Source organism: Hyperolius riggenbachi, chromosome 11 (genome assembly GCF_040937935.1).
Source record: "Hyperolius riggenbachi isolate aHypRig1 chromosome 11, aHypRig1.pri, whole genome shotgun sequence".
Lineage (NCBI taxonomy): Eukaryota > Metazoa > Chordata > Amphibia > Anura > Hyperoliidae > Hyperolius > Hyperolius riggenbachi.
This window is the reverse complement of record NC_090656.1, coordinates 238,129,360-238,148,905: the sequence shown is the minus strand read 5'-3', so window position 1 is coordinate 238,148,905 and position 19,546 is coordinate 238,129,360.

Below are 19,546 nucleotides of genomic sequence, written 5' to 3'. Positions count from 1 at the left end.
CTGCTGTCAGCCTGTGGGCTGCTTCCCTCCTCCTGGTCTCCGCTGTCAGCCTCTGGTCTGCCTCCCTCCCACCGGTCTCTGCGGTCAGCCTCTGGTCTGCTTCCCTCCTCCTGGTCTCTGCTGTCAGTCTCTGGTCTGTTTCCCTCCTCCCGGTCTCTGCAGGCAGTCTCTGGTCTGCTTCCCTCCCCCTGGTCTTCTCTGTCAGCCCCTCGGAGGCATTGCTTCTCCTGGTCTCTGCTGTTAACCTCTGGTCTGCATCCCTCCTCCTGGTCTCCACTGTCAGCCTCTGGTCTCTTTCCCTCCTCCTGGTCTCTACTGTCAGCCTCTGGTCTCTACTGTCAGCCTCTGGTCTGCTTCCCTCCTCCCGGTCTCTGCTGGTAGGTGCTGGTCTGCATCCCTTCTTCCGGTCTTGGTTGTCAGCCTCTGGTTTGCTTTCCTCCTCCCGATCTCCGCTGTCAGCCTCTGGTCAGGAGGGGGTGCTAGTTGATTGGCTGCCATGTGTCTGCTGACTGTGAGGTCAGCAGACATCGAAAAGCAGTTGCGGTGGCCATATTTGATTAATTCTCTGCTGGCTGCTGACTGTTAGTGAGAGCAGGGTCAGACTCGCTGCAGATAGGTAGGGAAAGCATTAGCTAGGCCTGTGTTCTTGTTCCTCACTTGCTGTGAAAGCACCCCAAACAACCCTTTTTTGGGCTAGCACATCGGTCTCCTGTGGTTTTTTTTTTTTTGCGTGTGACTCTCCACAGCCCACTGATACCCAGAGCTGTGCACACTACTGCTATTGTTGTGGCCTCATTAAGTTGCATGCACAGAACCACTCCTGTGTATTATTATTTCACTGTATTCTGATAGTACTATTATATCTCTCTGTTGCGAGACACTCCACAGCCCACTGACACCCAGAGTTGTGCATAATGTGATTTCTGCCCTTTAGGGATTAAAATCCGACTTTGCGTCAACTCCTTAATTTTTGGTGGAATTTTTGACATGGATCCCCCTCTGGCATACCGTATCCAGGTGTTAGACTCCTTGAAACAACTTTTCCATCACTTTTGTGACCAAAAACTCTTTGTAGGTTTTAAAATTTGCCTGCCCATTGAAGTCTATGGCGGTTCGCCAGGTTCACTGTCCGCGAATGTATAATTCTAATTTCGCGACATCTCTACTGGTCTGCTTCCCTCCTCCCAGTCTCCACTGTCTGCCTCTTGTCTGCTTCCCCCCCTCCCGGTCTCCGCTGTCAGCCTTTTTTCTGCTTTTCTCCTCCCAGTCTCTGCTGTCAGTCCCTAGTCTGCTTCCCTCCTCCCAGTCTCTGCTGGCGGCCTCCTTTCTGCTTTCGTCAACCCAGACTCTGCTGTCAGCCTCTGGTCTGCTTCCCTTCTCCTGGTGTATGCTGTCAGTATCTGGTCTGCTTCCCTACTCCCGATCTCTGTTGTCAGTATCTGGTCTGCTTCCCTACTCCCGGTCTCTGCTGTCAGTCTCTTGTCTGCTTCCCTCCTCCTGGTGTTTGCATTCAGTCTCACCGTCTGCTTCCCTCCTCCCGGTCTCGACTGTCAGCCTCTGGTCTGCTTCCCTCCTCCCGGTGTCTGCATTCAGCCTATGGTCTGCTTTCCTCCTTCCGATCTCTGCTGCCAGGCTCTGCTCTGCTTCCCGCCTCCATGTCTCTGCTGTCAGCCTCATCGTCTACTTCCCTCCTCCTGGTCTCTGCTTTTAGCCTCTGGTTTGCTTCCCTCCTCCTGGTCTCTGCTGTCAGCCTCATCGTCTGCTTCCCTCCTCCTGGTCTCTGCTTTTAGCCTCTGGTTTGATTCCCTCCTCCTGGTCTCTGCTGTCAGCCTCATCGTCTACTTCCCTCCTCCTGGTCTCTGCTTTTAGCCTCTGGTTTGCTTCCCTCCTCCTGGTCTCTGCTGTCAGCTTCTGGTCTGCTTAACCTCTTAACTCCTGCCTTGCTTTTTGTCTTTACTGGTTTTATTGGTTGGTATGTTGGGGGATTTGTATCATACCATATGGCTATATGTTTGACTATATCATGCAAAGATTGTGTTGCAATTACTTGTGAGATGGACAGAGGTGCTTGTATAGGAAACTTCCCTCTCCCTTTTACATAGAGAAACCTTATTTTTTCACTTGAGGAATATTGCAAAAAATAAGCACCTCATTGCTTCAGAAGATCTTCCAACCCTAGTTCATGCCCATTACATCACGTCTGGACTATTGCAATGCTTTCCAAATAAAGACCTACGCTGCCTGCAGCTAGTACAGAATGCTGCCGCAAGACTGTTAACAAGCCAACCTCGCCATTACCACATAACACCAACCCTTTGCTTACTACACTGGCTACCCAAAAAATTGGGGATTCTGTTTAAGATTGGTTTATTGTCGCTCAAATTCTTGTGCAATCTGGGCCCTGGATACCTGAAGGAATTGTTGCAACTACATTATACCAGCCACAGTCTTAAATCAAAAGGATCTAATAACTTGGTCATCCCCAGAGTCCAAAACCTTTGGAGCCAGAGCCTTCTGTCATGCTGCCTCTACACTTTGGAACTCCATGCCTCTCCTAATCAGGAGGACAGCTCCAACCCTGGACACATTTAAATCAAAATTGAAGAGCCACTGTTTAGTCTGGCATTTATGATCACATAACTTGTTCCCCTGCACACATCACTATGTACTGATCTGAGACAAGCTTATGTGCTTTAGGTCCTATAGGAAAAAAGTGCTTTACAAATGTTGTTATTGTTGTTTTTATTGTTGCATTGTCATTAACCACTTGCGGACCAGGTACGTTGAATCAACGTCCAGCAGGTGGTGCTACAGTTCTGACCGGACGTTGATTCAACGTCCAAGCTAACAAACCGTCCAGACGCGATCGTGTGCACCGGAGAGGGGAGATTAAGCGGTCATATGACAGCTGGCATCTCCCCCGAGTGATCAGCAGCCATCGCGTATGGCTGCTGATCACGTGATCACTACGATCGCCGGCGGATCGTAGTGATCACTTTAACAGCAGCAGCAGCAGGGGGGGAAAGAAGAGGATCCACTCACCTCCCTGCCGATCCAGCGACGATCGGTGACCCCCTCTGCTCTGGCCGGCATCTCTGCTCTGTCTGACATCAGCGCCGGGTCCCGGCTTGATGACGTCATCAAGCCGCGGCCCAGACCTGAGCGTCATTTGGAGCGGAGATGCCGGCTGGAGAAGAGGTGGCTACTGCGGCTCATCGCTGGAGCCTGGAAGGTGAGTGAAAGTTGCCAGCTACAGGGAGGACACCTGCCTCCATGGAGGACACCATGCCCAGCCAGCCACAGACGGGATCCGGCCGCCCGACCCCCCCCCCAAACGCGCACCCCCCCCTCCATGCAAATTGCCGTGGTCCTTAAGAGGGGTTAGGCGGCTGGTCCCGAAGTGGTTAAAGGATACCCGAAATGACATGTGACATGATGAGATAGACATGGGTATGTACAGTGCCTAGCACACAAATAACTATGCTGTTTTCCTTTTTTTCTTTATCTGCCTGAAAGAGTTAAATATCAGGTATGTAAGTGGCTGACTCAGTCCTGACTCAGACAGGAAGTGACTACAGTGTGACCCTCACTGATAAGAAATTCCCTTTTTTATCTATTTCTTGCTCTCAGAAGCCATTTTCTGCTTGGGAAGTGTTTTATAGTTGGAATTTCTTATCAGTGAGGGTCACACTGTAGTCACTTCCTGGTCAGGACTGAGTCAGTCACTTATATACCTGATATTTAACTCTTTCAGGCAGAGAGAGAAAATAAAGGAACGCAGCATAGTTATGTGTGTGCTAGGCTCTGTACATACACATGTCTATCTCATCATGTCACATGTCACTTCGAGTATCCTTTGAACCATTTCCCCACTAAGGCCCGGTTCACATTAGCGGTGGCCGTCCGGAATCGCCGTGCCGGAGCCGCACCGCTTGCAGAACGGACGGAACGGACGCACGGCATAGCAATGAAAGCCTATGCGTCCGTTCACATGCGTCCGTTCTGCCGGACCGGAGCCGGACCGGATCCGGGCCGGATCCGGACTCCGGCCTCCGTTCCAACATGCGCTATTTTTTGATCCGGCTCCTCCGGCAGCCGTATCCGGGGCGGAGCCGGACTGCACCATCCGGCCAATACAAACCAATGGGAACCGGAGAGCGCACAACACACTGGCTGAGAAATCCGGATGTTCTACCCCACTTCCTATGCGGATTGTTGCGGCGATATTGGATGGGGACACGTGGGCAAGCATTTTGGAGTGGAGCAGCACAGCTGGATCCGGATCCGGAGATGTTGGCAGCATGTCGCAGGTGGAGGTGAGTGCTAAACAGCAGAGGACCTGATTCCACAGGTCCCCCTTCTGCTGACCTCCCAGACCCCAACTTTTTTTTTGTTTTTTACGTTACTTTTGCCAAACGGATCCGGATCGCATCCTGATGAACACCTGATGCAACCTGACCGGATCCGGATCGGATCCGGATCAGAACTGTACGGTTCCGATCCGGATCCGGTCCGGATCCGGTCAGGTCATCCGGTCCGTTTGGCAAACAACCGCAAGTGTGAACCGGGCCTAAGGGTTTTCCCTTAAAAACTAGAGCAATTTTCACATTTCCTCCCATTTGTTCACCAATAACTTTATCACTACTTATCACAGCTAAATGATCTACATGTTGTTCTTTTTTTGCCACAAATTTTGCGTTTTGCTAAGAGTTATTTTATTTAATATGCATTTGAAAGGGAAGAATAAGATTTTTTTTTTAAATTATCATTTTTTACATTTCAGCTATTATAGTTTTTAAGTAAGACGTGCTAATATAGATAAAACTCAGACCTTTTATTTGACTATTTGTCCCAGTTATTTCAATGTTTAAATTATGTCCCTTGTACAATGTAGGGCGGCAATATTTTATTTGCAAATAAAGGTGTTTTTTTTCCATTTTGTGTTTCTCTATGTATAAATAATTGGCAGCCTTTATTTGCAATAATAAGTAATAATATGCAGTAATATACCCTAATAACATACATATTAACCACCCTGGCGTTCTATTAAGATCGCCAGGGCGGCTGCAGGAGTTTTTTTTTTTAATAAAAATCATGAAAGCCCACTAGAGGGCGCTCCTGACGCATACTTCTGATCGCCGGAGGCGATCAGAAGTAACAAGATGGGCCGCAATGAGTGTCCCTCCTTGTTTTGCTTTCCTCGTCGCCATGGCGACGAGCGGAGTGACGTCATGGACGTCAGCCACCTCTGATCCAGCCCTTAGCGCTGGCCAGAAATGATTCGCAGGGCTCGGGCGGCTGGGGGGACCCTCTTTCGCCGCTGCTCGCGGCGGATCGCCCTGCGGCGATCAGGTAGCACACGCGGCTGGCAAAGTGCCGGCTGCATGTGCACCTTTTTATTTGAAGAAAATCGGCCCAGCAGGGCCTGAGCGGCACCCTCCAGCGGTAATGGACGAGCTGAGCTCGTCCATACCGCTAAGGAGGTTAAAAAGGTTAGTCGCTAAGGTAACTATTTTGTTTTTGCAAATGCTGCCATTTTTACGTTATTAATGGGGAGGGGGAGTAAAGGATTAATAATTAATGGGGATTTTATTTATTTTTGTCGTTTATATGTAGTTTGCTTGTATTTTTTTTTCTTGTCCACAAGATGTCGCCACACGTAATGTTCCTGTGTGTTTACTTTCACTTTGATCACTGACGCTTGCTAATGCCGTGATCATTTGCTACAGGCAGTTTGGTCTGCTTTGGGAACGCATGTTCCTATTCACCGATCAGTATTCTGCCGCAAGGAGGTTGCAGGCGCGAAGGGGGCGCATGTGCACAGTGTGTAAACTGATAATACGTAGATACACGATGCGGCGGTGGGGAAGCCGTTAACGCTGCAAGGACAAAAAGGTGAACTTGAAACAGGAAAGAGCGCCTGAGAGAAACAGCTCATCGATGCTAACACCAAAGGAGGTATAATAAAAGTTCTATAATAAAAGTTCATTTATCTCACTTTACGATTGGCAGGGCTTTCAATAGCATAAAGTTGTTTAGTCTATCTTCTGCAGCCTACCTAAGCAAATGAAAGCAATAGGTAAATATTATCTCCTAGTGATATAACCGAAGTACACATCCTAAACCTCTCATTTAACAGTTTCAGCAGCTCTCCTAGTTTTAAGCCAATATTCGCTTTTCTCCGTTCCACTGCAGATCTGTAATGAATTACAAATCCGTGACCTATTTTTTCTTTGAGTGCAATGTAGTTATTAGTGGAATTAATCTGTCCTCTTAATATATATGTATTTTTTTCACTAGCATCTTGTGATTGTGGTACCCAGAAACTCTTGCCAGGACCGTTTGGCAGACGCACCGTGGACTGTAAAGAAGTTGTTCTTGTTTTTTTCTTTTTATAAATCGAGACAAAGTAAAACGTTCTTCAGTAGAGCCAGGCTGGGAAAATCATTAGAGATGATTCAGTGCAGTCCGAAAAGTCGCTTTGTGTATTGAGACTGTCTCAGAATAAAGTGCTATGGATTTATTTTTGAATAGGTGTTGCCGTAAGCAGACACAGATTTCTATTACTATACATGGGCTTTTTTTTGGCTACGTCTGTGTCTCCCAACCTCTGTATAAAAGCGCATAAAGCTGTCATTGTTCAATTTAGATAAAGATTGAGAATGTTGTCTGTCTAGCCCAGGCATGGGCAAACTTGGCCCTCCAGCTGTTAAGGAACTACAAATCCCACAATGCATTTGCCTTTATGAGTCATGACTATGGGCTCGATTCACAAAGCGGTGCTAACCCATTTAGAGACTTTAGGCGTGATAACCATTGCACCATGCTGGTGAAAAGCCAGTTTAGGCGTGATAAGTTTAGGCATGATAAGTTTAGGCGTGATAAGTTTAGGCGTGATAAGTTTAGATAAGTTTAGATCGCGCGCAAAGTCCCGCACGCAAAGCAGCGCCATTAAACTCTATGCGAAGTGCACCAGACTTTGCTAGCGCAAAACTTTTGATCAGCTGTGCACTGCGGTGCTAACCCAGTTGGTGCTTAAACTTATCACGCCTAAACTTACCATGCCTAAACTTATCATGCCTAAACTTATCACACCTAAAATTATCACACCTAAACTTATCATGCCTAAACTGAGTTTAGGCATGATAAAGGGCTTTTCACCAGCGTGCGAACTGTTAGCACTGCTTTGTGAATCAGGCCCTATGGCTGTCAGACTCCTGCAATGCTTTGTGGGACTTGTAGTTCCTCAACAGCTGGAAGGCCAAGTTTGCCCATGCCTGGTCTAGCCCCAAATTGTGCCAGATATGTTTTTGCTAGAAGTTTGGTAGCATTGGATCAGCAGAAGGACAATCAGACTACCAAAGATCTGCCGTGGTCTACCAAAGAGCTTTCATGGAATCCTGACTGCTCAGTTTAAAGGACTTCCGAGGTTAGTAAGTAAAGGTAGCTTTACTTACATGGGGCTTCTTCCAGCCACAGAAGTCATTTATGTCCCTTGACGCAGCTCTGGTCTTCTGCTGGGTCCAGTGGGCAGCCTCTGAAGGATCACTGACCCCTGATGGGTTGGCGTCATCTGCACAAGCTCGGGCCTGCATGAGATCGTGTCCCTGTCACTGGGAGTATACTGCGCCGGCACAGCACTGAATGCCTGGTGTTGAGTCAGTTGGTATCTCACACATCTGGGAAAATCTGGTAATGAAATATTAAGTTAATATTTAATGCTTGACAAATGCTATTTGGTCTCAAAATGTTGTCGAGTTTTCACAGTTCACGAATACTGTATATGCTATTATTGTAGGCGGACGATGGGCGATCCCAGAAATAGGGAAGAATAATACATTTATGACCAAATTTTTCCCTCCCAAAATGCAGCATGCAGTGGGAAGGTCTGCAGGAGGCAAGGCTCGGAATCCCACCTCCCAAACCAGATTTTTTGAAAGAAAGAAGACCAAGTGGCCATGTTAAATCTTCCAATTTTTATCGTACTTACAACTTCCAAAGGAGTCCAGTGGAGATAACTTGCTTAGGGCTCTTTCACATTAGGGAAGATTTTCTGCGTTTCAACGCAAAGGGTAAAGTTTGCGTTACCCAAGGTGAAATGAAAGTCCATAGACTTTCATTTTAGCTTTCACATATAACGCAACCTTTTTGTGCGTTGCGTTACACTGCAACCAGGCGCAGTTTTTCAGCCAACGCTAGCTTTATGCGTTACAATGTTAGTCAATGTAAAACGCACACTATGCGCGTTTTTAATCCGTTAACGCAGGCAATCAGTCCCAGAATGCAACAGAGGAACAATGTAGAAAGTTGAAAACTAAAAGAAAAAAAAAATTACCAGCGTTTTTCTATGTGCTGTAAGGGCCTGTACACACTGCTGCGCATGCGTTTTTAAAAACGCAAGGTCTTTTGAAAAAGAATGAAAATCGTGATGACTTGTACACACTGGTGCGATGCGTTTTTAGAAAAACGCAATCGCAGTGCCTGCTGCGCTTTTTTTAAGCGCAGCGCATGAAAAACGCATTAAAAACGCATGCGCTTGCGTTTTTGCCTGCGTTTTTCAGAAGTCAGTATCCCAGAAGACTCTGCAATCTCCTGATTCCTGTTGAAATGCAAACTAGAAAAAAAACAAAGGATTCTTTAGCCAATCAGCAATTACAAGAAAAACGCAAACGCACAAAAAACGCAGGCAAAAGCGCATGCGTTTTTAAAACTACAGGCACTTTAAAAACGCATGCGCTTGCGATTTTGCTTGCGTTTTTCAGTGTGTACAGGCCCTAACGCATTGAAAACGGATTAAAAACGCACACTCACTGCAGTGCAACGCATATCAAAACACATACAACAAAACGTATGCTTTGAGCGTTCTCCAACGCAAGCTCTGATGTGAAAGAGCCCTTAGCTGAGACTTGTACATACATGGACATACTATTCCCACTCCTAGGCCAACATACTTGAGGATGTTTTCCAAGTACAGCCAGGGCCACCATTAGAAATTTTGGAGCCCCTCACACATCATCAGGCCTGGCCCCCCCTCCCTGGGCGCACCCACTGGTTGCTGTGCCCGCCCACTAGCCACCCCATCCCTGTGTCAATGTGCGAAGTGCGCTACGGCAAAAAATTTGCATGGCTCCAACACTGAAGAAAGCGGCATGCACAGCGTAATGCAGCCAAAGGTTGGCGTGTGGGTGGAGCCAAATACTAGCAAAATATAGGTAGTCCCCGGTTAACAAATGAGATAAGGACTTATCTAGGTCCGTTCTTATCCTTTATGTGTTCTCTTTTTGTACCCCTCTTTTTTTCCGGTGCCTCTTTTGTCCCCCTCTGTCTCACCTTAGTTTGTACCTCTTTTGTGTCCCTCTGTGTGACCTCGTGTTCCCGTCTCATCTCTTTTCTCCCTGTGCCTCTTTTGTCTGCCTCTGTTCCCCCTGTGCCTCTTTTATCCCCCTGTGTTACCACTTGTCCCCTTCTGTCTCAGCTCGTCCCTCTGCCCTAGCCAGGCATAGGTGCCCCCATTATAGGTATCCAGGCATAGGTGCCCCCAGTATAGGTAGCCAGGTATAGGTTCCCCCAGTATAAGTAGCCAGCAAGATACAGGTGCCCCAGTTTAGGTATTCAACTAGGTGCCCCGGTATAGGTAGCCTGGTATAGTTTCCCCCAGTATAGGCAGCCTGGTATGGGTGGTGCACCAGTATAGGTTAGCCAGGTACAGGTGGCCCCAGTATAGGTAGCAAGCTATAGGCGCCTCAGTATAAGTAGTCAAGTATAGGTGGTGCCCCAGTATAGGTAGCCAAGTATAGGTGGTGCCCCAGTATAGGTAGCCAAGTATAGGTGGTGCCCCAGTAAAGGTAGCCAAGTATAGGTGGTGCCCCAGTAAAGGTAACCAAGTATAGGTGGTGCCCCATTATAGGTAGCCAGGTATAGGTGGTGCCCCAGTATAGATAGCCAGGTATAGGTGGTGCCCCATTATAGGTAGCCAGGTATAGGTGGTGCCCCAGTATAGGTAGCCAGGTATAGGTGGTGCCCCAGTATAGGTAGCCAGGTATAGGTGGTGCCCCAGTATAGGTATCCAGGTATAGGTGGTGCCCCCAGTATAGGTAGCCAGGTATAGGTGGTGCTCCCAGTATAGGTAGCCAGGTATAGGTGGTGCCCCCAGTATAGGTAGCCAGGTATAGGTGGTGCCCCAGTATAGCTAGCCAGGTATAGGTGGTGCCCCAGTATAGGTAGCCAGGTATAGGTGGTGCCCCAGTATAGGTAGCCAGGTATAGGTGGTGCCCAAGTATAGGTAGCCAGGTATAGGTGGTGCCCCAGTATAGGTAGCCAGGTATAGGTGGTGCTTCAGTATAGGTAGCCAGGTATAGGTGGTGCCCCAGTATAGGTAGCCAAGTATAGGTGGTGCCCCAGTATAGGTAGCCAGTTATAGGTGGTGCCCCAGTATAGGTAGCCAGTTATAGGTGATGCCCCAGTATAGGTAGCCTGGTATAGGTGGTGCCCCAGTATGGGTAGCCAGGTATAGGTGGTGCCTCAGTATAGGTAGCTAGGTATAGGTGGTTCCAGCCCCAGTACAGGTAGCCAGGTATAGGTGGTGCCCCAGTACGGGTAGCCAGGTATAGGTGGTGCCCCAGTATAGGTAGCTAGGTATAGGTGGTTCCAGCCCCAGTATAAGTAGCCAGTTATAGGTGGCCTGTAGCAAGATATAGGTGGTACCCCTGTATAGAAAGTCCGCTGCAGTGGGCTCCCTCATCTGCTCCCCACGTTTAAGCGCTGATGTCACTCTTCTATCAGGCTGGAATGCGGTGGGCTGGTTAGTGAGTCACAGGCCCGCAGCCAGCACATGCAGCCCTTCCAGCGCTTTGGGCAGCCATCGGGGGGGGGGGGGGGGGGGGCTGGGGGCAGGGCCCCCAGAAGCCCTAGGCCCCTTAACTGCAGTGTCAGTTGCCCCCTTCCCCCCCCCCCCCCCCCCCCCCCGATGGCTGCCCTGAGTACAGCAGATGCCCCCCATTCCATGCGCAACCCCCTCTTCCATGCATTATATCTCTTTCATATACAGCTCCCTTGGACAGCAGCTGTGGGCTGCTCCCCATTTGAAGTTTCATGTTTTCTTTTGCAGCCTCCTCTGCCATATACAGAAATCCTTCTTCCATTTTCAGCCACGCCTTTTCCCAGCAGGTGCCCAAGGCTCAGACCTGCGTGGCCTTTCCAGAGATCCAACCCTGCAGCGTGTCTAATCAACCAACAATAAAGAATTGTATGTGTAGTACCAATAATAAATAGTAGCAAAGAAAAGAGTCTCGTGGCTTTTTTTCGGTACAGGAAGAGTTAAAAAACGTCAGTTGTTATCTCTGTAAAAGAGCTTCTGTGATCTAACTGATCAAACTCAATCCTGTTTTCTAAAGAGTAATGATGATCGTAATCAACAAATTCTGATTTCGCAAAATTTTGCATACATTTTCACAATTACGCTTATACGTAATTACGATTTGCAAATTCAATTGATTTCGTGTAGACATTCGTAATTTCGCAAAAAAATTCGTGAAATTGGCGTAATTTCTTGCAGACTTTAGCAGTGAATAGCAAAGCCCCCATACATGCTATTGACTCCAAGATTGCTACATAAGGAGCATATTGGGTACAAGTCAAAAACATTTTTTGCAAAAAGACCTTGTAGTTTTTGAGGAACTCGATTTTAAAAATGTTTTTTAAACTTAGAAAAATGACAGTTTAAAAAACATTTTTCTTTGCATATTTGAAATTGAGTTTCTCAAAAACTACAAGGTCTTTTTGAAAAATTATTTTTGTTACTTATATACCCACTAGTCTGCTTAACATATGTAGCAATTTTAGTAGAAATTACGCAAAATTTTAAATACTACTGTTACATACGAAATCAATTACAATTTTCTTTGAAATTTCGCATTACGATTACGATGCAGTTGCAAAATTTCAGCCCACCACTGCTAAATAGCTTAAACAGCCAAGAAACAGTGAGAGAGAGAGCTTGAGATAAGGTTTTACTACAGGAAGGTTTAAAGGACCATTCCTTCTGCTTTCTTTTACAGCTTAACGTAGAGAGTGTGGTTTCTAAACTGCAAGTGTGACAAAATAATGCAATATTATAAATAAAGCTATATAATTGAAAATAAAAATGAGACTTTTTTTTTCCTTCTAATGTCACGTAATGTTCAGCGTGGCTTGATGGTGTAATGGTTAAGGGCTCTGCCTCTGACACAGGAGACCAGGGTTCGAACCCCGGCTCTGCCTGTTTAGTAAGCCAGCACCTATTCAGTAGGAGACCTTAGGCAAGTCTCCCTAACACTGCTACTGCCTATAGAGCGCGCCCTAGTGGCTGCTGCTCTGGCGCTTTGAGTCCGCCAGGAGAAAAGCGCGATATAAATGTTATTTGTCTTGTCTTGTATTATCCATGCTACACATAAAATTCATTATCTCGTGTATTTACTTTTGCTTCAAATTAGCTTTAAAGTCCAAGGTATTTAAAAAAAAAAGATCCACATACTTGGGGCTTCCTCCAGCTTGTGGCAGCCATCCTGTGCCCTCGCCGCAGCTCCGGAAGGTCCCGGTCTTCTCACCAGGTCGGGTTCCAGGTCGGCGTCTTCTGCGCTCCACAGTGCGGGTCACGTGGTCCGGCCGACGACATCAAGACGGTACTGCGCAGGCGCAGGACTACTGCGCCTGCACAGTACCGTCACCTTGGATGTTTCCTTTAAATAGACTGGGTCAGAGGAAGAGTTAAAGTGACACTGAAGAGAAAAAAAAAAATCCTATGATATATTGAATTGTGAGTCTAGTACAGATAATTAATTGAACAGTAGTAGCAGAGAAAGGAGTCTCATATTTTTATTTTCATTCATATAGCTTTTTTTTTTCAATAACATTGCATCGTTTTGTCATATTTGCAATTACAAACAACACTCTGGGCCATATGCAATTAACTTTTTCACCTGAGTTTTCTCCTAGGTGAGATTTTCAAACTTGTCAATAAAATGCCTTTTACATCAACAGCAAGCAAAAGAATGCTTAAAATAATTTTAATGGTAACTTTTCACCAATATTTTGCTACTTTTTCCATTGCAAAATGCTGAAAAGCTGTTCTAAATCAAAGATGAAAAATTATCTCCTAGGAGAAAACTCAGGAGAAAAAGTGAATTGCATATGGGTCCCTGTATTTTAAAGTATGAAACAGAGCAGAGATAATGACCATTTCAACTCCCCTGCAGTAAAACCTTATCTGAAGCTGTTTTTCACCATTGTATAAGTGCTTCAGAAAATACGACTCAAGCTCTTTTACATAGATAACGAGTGACGTTTCTTAACTCTTCCTGTACTGGAAACAATATGAGACGCTTTTCTTTGCTACTAATGTTCTGTTCCTTAGCTGTGCTACACATACAATTCATTATTGTGAGAATCTGCTCAGCTGCCTGTGCAGACAGGCAGCTTTTTGACCACTGTTCAGGTTTTCATTCTGCAGGTCTCTTTAAGAGAGACTTTTTGTCAGTATTGCAGCTTGCTGCTGAGGAATTTGCATACATTCGTTATGCAAATCCCCTACCTGCCTCCTGAGATGACTGGCAGTATAAAGGTTGGGATTACCCACAGTCCTTTGCTGGTCATTCCTTCAGGGTTTGTAGTAAACACTCCTAGAGAGTGTCAGCCATGCTACTTCTTGTTGAAGTTATCTTAGAGTAATTCTGGGGACTGCACTAGGCAGTTTCTTTAGTGCCATTAGGATTGCTTATCTGTTTGTTTGTCTGTTGCGACTGTCCTGTCCCAGCGGTGGTCGATAGGAAGTCGTTCTGTGTGTCTGGGTGCTAACTAGAACAGCGGTTGTTACTGGTAGCCCCTTCTGATCTGTCTTCCCTGGATCACACTCGCCTTGCGCTAGTGCTGTGGATCCTTCCGTTCTGTCTACCTGGATCGCACTCGCCTTGAGCTAGTGCTGTGGATCCTTCTAATCTGTCTTCCTGGATCGCACTAGTCTCTGGAGCTGGTGCTGTGGATCCTTCTGTTCTGTCTACCTGGATCGCACGAGCCTTGAGCTAGTGCTGTGGATCCTTCTGATCTGTCTTCCTGGATCGCACTAACCTCTAGCGGTAGCTGCTGTGGATCTTTCTGATCTGTGTTTCTGCTTGGATCACACTTGCTCTGATGGAAGAGCGGTGGATCCTTTCTGCCTAGTTCCTGTTTCACGTTTGTCTGTCTTGTCTGATACGAACGCTTGCTGTAGGCTCGGTGAGGTAACCGTTAAGCAAGCGCTCGCGTTCTCTGTTTCGTGTTTGTCTGTCTTTGGTTAGTTAGGCGTGCTTGTCTCTGTTGTGCGTAACACGCGGAGACCGCGCACGAACGCGTGCACTGTTGCGAATGAGTGCGGTGTTCGCGTTCAGCTAGCGTTTGTTATTTTCCTTATCTTTCTCTTTGTATGATTTGCTGTGCCTTTGCTACCCTGGTGCTCTGTCCTGCTCAGTCTTGTGTCGCTATTGGCAATCGCCATTCTTGCGATTGCGTTTCCTACTTCGTTTCCGCCGTTGTGTGTTCGCCGTTGCTGGGTGGCGACTAGTTTGGTGGGCACACATTGGTTCTGTCCCTTTGCTCTGTTCCCTGTGGGCTATCCAGCCCTGCCTGATTGTACCTTGTCCTGGATCTGTACAATTCCCATTTGGCATCTGTGGCTGTGCAGCGGCTGTGTTCGCCTGCACTCCACAGCGCCATCTGCCGGTGGGAATTGCCCTCTGCGGGTGCATAGCACCTGGCCTGGGTGTCCTCAATTATACGCTTGTGGAGGAAATCCACCGCGTCAGCGCACGTCTGGTGCGTTGACCACGGAGACGATTCCACGATCGTTACAATTATATCATAAGTTTATTTTCACTTCAGATTCCTACCTCCGGCCCAATCACACAAAAACATTTCAAATTAACCCTTTGCACTTCGAAGTCCCCTGCCACTGTTATTAAAAATGGAGGATCTCAGTTTAGAGAGAGAAAAAGAAAAGAAAGAAAAACAGCAGCATTTTGCACAGGCCAATTAACCTCAACAAGGCATCCTCCATTTAACTGGGACCTTCAGTAGCGCTAATCCCCCTCCGCGCGTCCTGCATCACAATGGGCTTATGCGAAATCATTTTAACAAAAGCGATCCCTAATTGATGTGGATCGCATAACAGAACACGTACGCCATTTCCCAGAATAAACCGCGCCAAAATGTCAAGCGTGTTTACACTTTTGACTTCTCCTTTGGCAATAATTAAAAGGGAATTATTTACGAGTTGGTTACAATAATTACTTAATTTACTCAACATGATTAATGTTTAATACCACAAGATAGATATCCGCAGGAGGTTAGGAACGCGGATAAACATCTTCTCTGCTTTGATAGTACATCTTAGTAAGTGCTTGTACCGTTCTACGCGCTCTTCAGCCAATTCCCAGCTCGGCTGCTTGGAGCTCGAAGGCAGTTCTAGATGTTTGTAAACCGGAGATGATTGGATTGCTTTCTGTGATCCAGTGCAGAAGGGAACTTAGAGGGCCATGAATGTCCCTTGTGGAACATGGTTCCCCTCACTTCTATACTTCATATCTGTGCTCAAGGCCAGAGTTATACCTTTTGTGCCCCTAGGCAAAGTATGTTGTGGCTCCCATTTCTTGTGCAGCACCGCCCCTCCCATTCCATGTGTAGCCCCCTCTCCCATGTGTATCATCCATTCACAGCAGCCCCCCTCCCATTCCATGTGTAGCCCCCTCTCCCATGTGTATCATCCATGCACAGCAGCCCCCCTCCCATTCCATGTGTAGCCCCCTCCCCCATGTGTATCATCCATGTACAGCAGCCCCTCCCATTCCATGTGCACCCCCCTCTTCCATGTATAACAGCCATGTAAATCAGCCCCCCTCCCATTCCATGTGCAGCCCCCTCTTCCATGTGTATCATCCATGCACAGCAGCCCCCCTCCCATTCCATGTGCAGCCCCCTCTTCCATGTGTATCATCCATGCACAGCAGACCCCCTCCCATTCCATGTGCAGCCCCCTCTTCCATGTGTAACATCCATGTACAGCAGCCCCCCTCCCATCCCATGTGCAGCCTTCTCTTCCATGTGTATCATCCATGTACTGCAGCCCTCATCCCATTCCATGTGTAGCCCCCTCTCCCATGTGTATCATCCATGTACAGCAGCCTCTCCCATTCCATGTGCAGCCCCCTCTTCCATGTGTAACATCCATGTACAGCAGCCCCCCTCCCATCCCATGTGCAGCCTCCTCTTCTATGTGTATCATCCATGTACTGCAGCCCTCATCCCATTCCCTGTGCAGCCCCCTCTTCCATGTGTATCATCCATGTACAGCAGCCCCCTCCCATTCCATGTGCAGCCCCCTCTTCCATGTGTAACATCCATGTACAGCAGCCCCCCTCCCATCCCATGTGCAGCCTCCTCTTCCATGTGTATCATCCATGTATTATAGCCCCCTCTCCTTCCATGTGCAGCCCCCTGTTCCATGTGTATCATCCATGTACAACACCCCTCCCATTCCATGTGCACTCCTCTCTTCCATGTGTAAGATCCATGTACAGCAGCCCCCTCCCATTCCATGTGCAGCCCCCTCTTCCATGTGTATCATCCATGCACAGCAGACCCCCTTCCATTCCTTGTGCAGCCCCCTCTTCCATGTGTATCATCCATGTACTGCAGCCCTCATCCCATTCCCTGTGCAGCCCCCTCTTCCATGTGTATCATCCATGTACAGCAGCCCTCTCCCATTCCATGTGCAGCCCCCTCTTCCATGTGTAACATCCATGTACTGCAGCCCTCCTCCCATTCCATGTGCAGCCCCCTCTTCCATGTGTAACATCCATGTACAGCAGCCCCCTCCCATTCCATGTGCAGCCCCCTTTTCCATGTGTATCATCCATGTATTATAGCCCCCTCTCCTTCCATGTGCAGCCCCCTCTTCCATGTGTATAATCCATGTACAACACCCCTCCCATTCCATGTGCAGCCCTCTCTTCCATGTGTAAGATCCATGTACAGCAGCTCCTCCCATTCCATGTGCAGCCCCTTCTTCTATGTGTAACATCCATGTACAGCAGCCCCCCTCCCATTCCATGTACAGCAGCTCCCTCTTCCATGTGCAGCCCCCTCTTCCATGCGTATTATCCATGTATTATAGCCCTCTCCGATTCCACGTGCAGCCTCCTCTTCCATGTGTAACATCCATGTACAGCAGCCCCCTCCCATTCCATGTACAGCAGCCCCCTCTTCCATGTGTATCATCTATGTACAGCAGCCATCTCTCATTCCATGTGCAGCCCCCTTTTCCATGTGTATCATCCATGTACAGCAGTCCTCTCCCATTCCATATGCAGCCCCCTCTTCCATGTGTAACATTCATGTACAGCAGCCCCCTCACATTCCATGTACAGCAGCCCCTCCAATTTAATGTGCCACCCCCTCTTCCATGTGTAACATCCATGTACAGCAGCCACCTCTCATTCCATGTGCAGCCCCCTTTTCCATGTGTATCATCAATGTACAGCAGTCTTCTCCCATTCCATATGCAGCCCCCTCTTCCATGTGTAAAATCCATGTACAGCAGCCCCTCCTATTCCATGTACAGCAGCTCTCTCTTCCATGTGCAGCCCCCTCTTCCATGTGTATTATCCATGTATTATAGCCCCCTCCCTCTTCCATGTGTAACATCCAAGTACAGCAGCCACCTCTCATTCCATGTGTAGCCCCCTCTTCTATGTGTATCATCCATGTACAGCAGCCCCCTCCCATTCCATGTGCAGCCCCCTCTTCCATGTGTAACATCTATGTACAGCAGCCACCTCCCACTTCATGTGCAGCCTATTCTTCCATGTGTATCATGCATTTTGTGTAGCCCCTCTCTTTCATGAACAGCTCACTTGGGCATTATTTTCCCTTTTTCATGTGTTGCTCCCCATTTTCAGCCTCCCTCACATATGTAGCAACCACTTTTATGTTCAGGGGTGCTCTTGGGCTACGGCCCCCAAGACCCCCCCAAGGATCTTTTTGGCCTTTCCAGAAATCCGGCCCTGTTTGTGCTTGGGAAGGTCAAACCCATCCCACACCAGTGAGAATTCCCTTTAGAGCATATAAGTTATACTTTGGCCCGCCATCAAATTTGGACCCCAAGTGGTTTCCTCACTTAACTGAAGGCACAGGCGCCTAAAGATGATGGAAAGGCAGCTGATTCCCCATCTTCCCTATACTCAACCAGCTTTTGGCATTCCACTGACGAAATCTCCCTTCAGTTGGGGGCACCACTAGCTACTTAGTACTGAGGGAACGTCTGGCTATGTAATGCTAAGGGGCATCTGTAGCACCCTAAAATAGGCAAAAGAAGTAAGAAAAGTGACAGCTGGGACAGCCAGAACACTTGTGGTGCAGTTTGGTGGGAGGTTGTAGGTTCAAGGAGGGCGAAGTCTAGGGTGCCTTGGACATCTGTCCCTATAGGCTCCTTTGATGTAAATCCGGACTTGCAACTTTCCATTATGTTTGGCCTGCATGGCCTCACTCGTGCTCCACCCTTCCTGCACATTTCAGACAGTGGGCTTACAACAACGGAGTGCTCTGTCTGCTGAACGTGGCAATACTCTATCATGCTCATGCTCTGCCCACTCCCCACATCAGGTGATGTGGGGGTTTGATGCATGCCAGTTCTCCCCCTATGTCATGTGTCTGTTGCACTGGTCTCTTCGCCATTCAGTCTGTAATTTCCCTTATGCTGCTCATGTCGCACAAAATGTGTCCTTGTTCTGATAGTTAGTGTGGGCATGATTGCTACTGCTTGGATGCTATTAGTAAGGATCCTATGAACTGCTATCACTGTCAGGTCCCTTGCTGTGGTTCTAGTCCCCTCCAGAGGGACACTGTCCGCCTTCGAATGATTGTCGACTGCGCGTGGGCTGTCCCGTCCACAGTTGCCCTCCCATGGCAGAGAGCATTCCATGCTTGTGCAGTTTAGGTCCTTGTGAATTCTGTTAGTGCAGAAAGCTCCTGGCCATGAAAGCACGATTGAGGAGGCACATTGCAGAGGCCACACATGCACAACTGATCGCAACCAGAAGTATCAAAGTTGGCCCACGATAAGGTCTGTCTTTTTTTAGGCAAACTGTCTATTTGAGTTTGACACCACTAATTTAGAGTGTTTACAAAATGGGACTTTCCAGGTGTAGTATGGTACTGTGTCACAAAAAGAAATATTTATAATAGTTAAAAGCAATGGGGCCCAGGACTGGATGCCATGGTCAACTTTCTTGTTCCCCACCAGAAGCCTCCATAGGTATGTAGCAACCTCAGCATATGCAGAGTTTTCCCATTACCCCCTATTCTATGTTTGCCAGGGAAACAGGGCAACCAACAGACTGCCAGAGAAACAGGGCAACCAACAGACTGCCAGAGAAACAGGGCAACCAACAGACTGCCAGGGAAACAGAGCAACCAACAGACTGCCAGAGAAACGGGAGCAACCAGCAGACTGCCAGAGAAACGAGGCAACCAACAGACTGCC